This window comes from Triticum urartu, chromosome 4A (assembly GCF_056163025.1).
Source record: "Triticum urartu cultivar PI428250 chromosome 4A, HENAU_Tu73, whole genome shotgun sequence".
Taxonomy (NCBI): domain Eukaryota; kingdom Viridiplantae; phylum Streptophyta; class Magnoliopsida; order Poales; family Poaceae; genus Triticum; species Triticum urartu.
In genome coordinates this window covers 451,526,519-451,531,992 of record NC_141876.1, presented here as the reverse complement: position 1 = coordinate 451,531,992, position 5,474 = coordinate 451,526,519, and positions in this window count along the sequence as shown.

Genomic DNA, 5,474 nt, shown 5'->3' with positions numbered 1-5,474 from the left:
TGGGAGATAGCCCTTATTGGGTGCGGAAGCCAAGAAGTGCAACATTTATGGGGAGCCGGACACTACTCAGCGGATATTCATAATTTGGAGAAGAACCTGCCTTGCAATGCCGAAGACAATCTGCATGCCGGACTCATCGTCATTGAAGCCTGGTTCGGGGGCTACTGAGGGAGTCCTGGATTAGGGGGTCTCCGGACAGCCGGACTATATCCTTTGGCCGGACTGTTGGACCATGAAGATACAAGATTGAAGACTTCGTCCCGTGTCCGGATGGGACTCTCCTTGGCGTGGAAGGCAAGCTTGGCAATACGGATATGTAGATCTCCTCCCTTGTAACCGACTCTGTGTAACCCTAGCCCCTTCCGGTGTCTATATAAACCGGAGGGTTTAGTCCGTAGGACAACACACAATCATACCATAGGCTAGCATCTAGGGTTTAGCCTCTACGATCTTGTCGTAGATCAACTCTTGTAAAACTCATATCATCAAGATCAATCAAGTAGGAAGTAGGGTATTACCTCCATCGAGAGGGCCCGAACCTGGGTAAACATCGTGTCCCCTGCCTCCTGTTACCATCAATCCTAGAAGCATAGTTCGGGACCCCCTACCCGAGATCCGCCGGTTTTGACACCGACACCTACCAATCCCTTCGAGTGAAGCCATTGGAAATCTCATGCAGTTCAGTCAATTTCTTCAGTGAAAGAGACGAAGCTCTTCTGGTCTCTGAGAAATTAGTTCTAACTGAGGAGTTAGGAATTCGCTAGTGCATATTGCGTACAAGTGAGGAACATGATAGCCCTGAGGAATTTGATAGTCAAATTTCCGACCGTTGCTGTGCTACGCGCCAGGTGTCCCAAAATATCTCCCCACCTAACGGTCATATCATTAAAGGGCATTTATTTCTTATCATGTCAAGATGCTCCCTAGGCTATAAAAAGTTGCCCCTACAACCAATAGCTGGTTGGCTACTCCAAAAGAAACTGACACTTGTCATTTGAGAGCATCCCATCCTTCGAGGACTTTGAGCGAAAATCATCAAGTGGGGAAAACCCAAACCCAAACACCTACAAACCCAAAGTGATTGAGCATCACTGAAGAGATTGATCCTACGTGGATCCGACGCTTGCTACCTTTGAAGATTGTGCATCATCCAGACGGTTAGGCGTCATGGTCTAGAGCATCCAAGAGGAAATTGTGGATCGTCGAGTGACCGAGTTTGTGAAGGTTTGGAAGTCACCTAAAGACCTACCATGAGTGATTGGGCGAGGTCTGTGTGACCTTAGCTCAAGGGGAATACGATGAGGACTAAGTTTCCTGAACTGCGTGTTCAGGACTGGGTGTTCGGGACTGTGTGTCCTCAGGTTTGAATACCTAGCCACCCTAACCAAACGCACGACTGTCACAAAAGTTGGAACTGGTCTACCAAATCATTGTCTTCAACAAGCCTACTGGTTCTATTTCCTCAACCCTTCCATTTCCTCATTACTGTGTTGTGTGCTTGTTCATATCTGTTTGAAGACTTTGACTGAAGACTTTCTCAATTTCCTCAGTTCAATTTGTTCAGTCTGTTTGTCTTCATCATGTGTTTACGCTTTCTGTACTCTGTGCTTGTTTTCATTTCATCTTGAAGACCATGTTATGTTCTATTATGTCTACATCTGAGTACCTATTGCACTGCAAGCAGTTCTTCTCTTAGGAATTTCCTCACCCTGAAATTCCTTTGTGAAGAATTCATGAAAATCGCCTATTCACCCCCCTCTAGGACTTAACACACTTTCAATTGGTATCAGAGCAAGGTACTCCCTTGTTCTGTGTGATTTTGGTTTAACCGCCTGGAGTTTTTGTTATGTCGATCGCAAGTATGATTAAGGTTTCTGCTCGGTGTCCTACCTTTGATGGAACTGATTACCCCTACTGGAAGAATAAGATGCGCATGCATCTTGACGCAATTGACAATGATCGTTGGTACGTTGTGGAAAATGGCATTCCCTCTGTCACTCCTACCATCAACACCGCTGATGTGAAGAGATTCAAGCAACTCGACTCTCAAGCAAAGAACATCATAGGTGGCCATCTGAGCAAAGGGCAATATGGTAGAGTCGGTGCTTTGGAGACATCAAAGCTTATCTAGGACAGGCTGTCCAAGGTTAATGAAGGAGTCTCAACATAGCGTGACTCTCGAGTCGACGTTCTTCGCAATCTCTTCAACCGCTTCAAAAGACTCGACAATGAAAATGTTCAGCAAACCTTCGATCGCCTCACTGACATCTCAAATCAGCTTCGAGCACTCGGTGCCACTGACATCACCGACCATGAGGTGGTGAATAAATTGCTGAGATCGCTTGATTCCTCATTTGATACTTTAGCATTGATGATACAAGAACGTGGAGACTATAAGTCACTTGATCCCGTTGATATCCCCTAGTGACTAAACACTCATGAGTTCCAGCTTGCTGAGAAGATAGATCTCTATGGAGCAAGCTATGATAGATCACAAGCTCTGAAGGCCAAGGCAGTGTCTGAATCTGAAGGTGAAGATTCTGGTAGTAGCCTTGTTGACCCTGAAGAACTGAGCTAGGAGCTGGCAATTCTCGTGAGGAAATTCCAGAAGTTCTCAAGACGTGGTAGTTCTGGAAAATCCTCAAAAAGTGGTGACTTGAGATCAGATTCCTCATCCCATGATTACAAGAAGAGACTATGTCACAAATGCAAGAAACCCGGTCACTACATTCAAGATTGTCCTCAGTGGGAAAAGGAATCAAAGAAGAAGAAGTACAAGGACTACAGTTCTGATGATTCAAAGATGAAGAAGAAATCTTCAATGTCCTCTTCATCAGAACCTTCAAGGTCTTCATCTCACAAGAAGAGAAGCTCCAAGAAGGCTCGGGCATTCATTGGCAAGGAAATGGACTCTGAGGCTGAATCTAAGGAAAATGAGGAAGAGGAGGAATCTGAGGAGTCAGACTCTGGTGTGGCGAGCCTAGCCCTCGCTACCGCATTCGTCAGCAAGTCCATCTTTAACTCTGAGGAAAAGTACTTCCCCAACACTAATGATGACGACGATGATGACTACGCTCCCACCTATTGCTTCATGGCAAAAGGCTCAAAGATACTCAAATATCCCTCCTCTGAATCAAGTGAGGATGAATCTGATGAAAACCTCAAATCCAGCTATTCTAAACTTGCTAAGATTGCTGTGAAACTGCAAAAGGCTCTGGAAAAGTTCAAAACATGATAGATAAAAGCGATGATATGTTGGGCGATGAAGTGGATCGCACTAAAATTTTGACTAAAAATCTTCAGAGAATTCAGTCGAAGTTTGACAATCTTCATGGTCATCATAATACTCTCTTATCTGATCATGAGAAGCTTTCTTATGAATTTCTTCAAAGAAAGCAAGATCTTGAGCAGTTAAGAGTGAGTTATGAAGATCTTCAGAAGGAGCATGATTCATTACATGCTCAACAAATCAGTGCTACTCAGGAAGAATTTTTCCTCCATGTTTGAAGTTCTTTGAACATGAATCTGCTAATTCTTCACCTAAATGCTCAAATGCTTCCATTGCTGCAAATTCTTCAACTGTCTCTGCTATCACTAATTCCTCATCTGAGGACATTGCTAGTATCACTGATGATGCAGGGCTGAAGGAATTGTATATGACAGGCATGTACAATAGCCTCAAAGGGGATCAGGCTCTTTGTGATGTGCTTAATAGGCATATCCTCAACAGGAACCCTAGGAAAGAGGGTATTGCCTTTGAGAGGAAACTCAATGCTGATGGGACCTACTGGAAACCTGAGCAGTATCCCAAAACCTCATGGGTTGCTCCAAAGGGACCTTCAGTGGATCCATCTACTTTATCTGGCTTTACATGTGAATCTTCATATTCTTCTGATGAGTCATTTCACTCCAACTACAAATTGTTCAAAAATCAGAATGGTGAAGTATTTGCTTGATATGTTGGCACTAACTGCAGGAACGGTTCTCCTATGAAGAAAATCTCGGTTCGCAAAAGGTTCCTTGAAAGTCTTTAGGTGAATGTCATCATGACACCACCTGTGAAGAATAGGAACCCCAGATCAAGTTCTTCATCTGGACCAAATTCTTCATATGGATCCAAGTCCTCATACGGACCAAATTACTCACGTGGATCAAATTCCTCAAAAGGATCAAAGTCCTCATCTGAACATCATCGTGCTAACACTTCTGTTTCATAGGGAAGATCTAAGGATTATGGATATGTGCATCATTCTTTAAATCATTATGTTCATAAATCCTTACTCTTATGCTTACCCTTCTCTGCTTACTCTTATGCTTACCCTAACCCCTCTTATGTGAAACAAAGTGGATTGACATCTATGCCACCTTTCTCTTATGGAGCTCGCAGAATGATGAACTCTTTACCACCCCTTTAGATGTGTGTGGTGAAGAAAAATAACTAATCTCTTATGCAGGGTCAGGTCTCCAGACGAACTTAAACGTCTGAAGAATTTGCTGGAGACCTGAATATGCTTGAAAGGACACAAGCTAATGATGAAGAAATGAATTCTCATTTCTCACGTCCTCATACTACTTTATCTGTTCTATTGCTTGATGAAATTGATATCATATTCTTCACTGATGAAGTATATGAGTTCGTAAGCTGCACTAATTCACCTACAGGATGATCAACCCAAAGACACTGAGTGGGTCCTCCATAGTGGATGTAAAAATCACATGACTGGTGAAAGGGCTTCATCCAAATTTGGTGTGAAGATCAAGCACATCAGAAGTGACAATGGAACTGAGTTCAAGAACACTTGTCTTGATGACTATCTTGATGAACTTGGTATCTCTCATGAGTTATCTTCTCCATATACTCCTCGGCGGAATGGCGTCGTGGAGCGAAAGAACAAGACTCTTGTTGAGATGGCTCGCACTATGCTTGATGAGTACAAGATGCCTACTCGCTTCTGGCCTGAGGCAATTGATACTGCGTGCCACATCATCAACAGGGTATATCTTCACAAATTCTTCAAGAAGACTGCATATGAACTCATAAGTGACAAGACACCCAATGTGAGTTATTTCAAAGTCTTCGGTGCTAAATGCTGGATTAGAGATCCTCATCACAGTTCTAAATTTGCACCAAAAGCACATGAAGGTTTTATGCTCGGTTATGGTAAGGACTCGCACACCTACAGAGTCTTCAACACCTATCACCACAAGGTTGTTGAAACTATAGATGTGTGGTTCGATGAAACTAATGGCTCGCAAAGAGAGTACCTACCTCCTGTGATAGATGAAATACCTCCTGAGGAATCTATTAAGTTCAAGGCTACCGAGGATGTCATTCCTACCAAGGAATCTGCTGAAGAAGTCATTCAAGAATGTGAAGAACATCATGCTGATGCACCTGAGGAAAATAATGCTGAAGAAAATGCTGATCAAATTCCTTAACGACAACCAGCCCATCATCGTGTTGCAAATGAAGT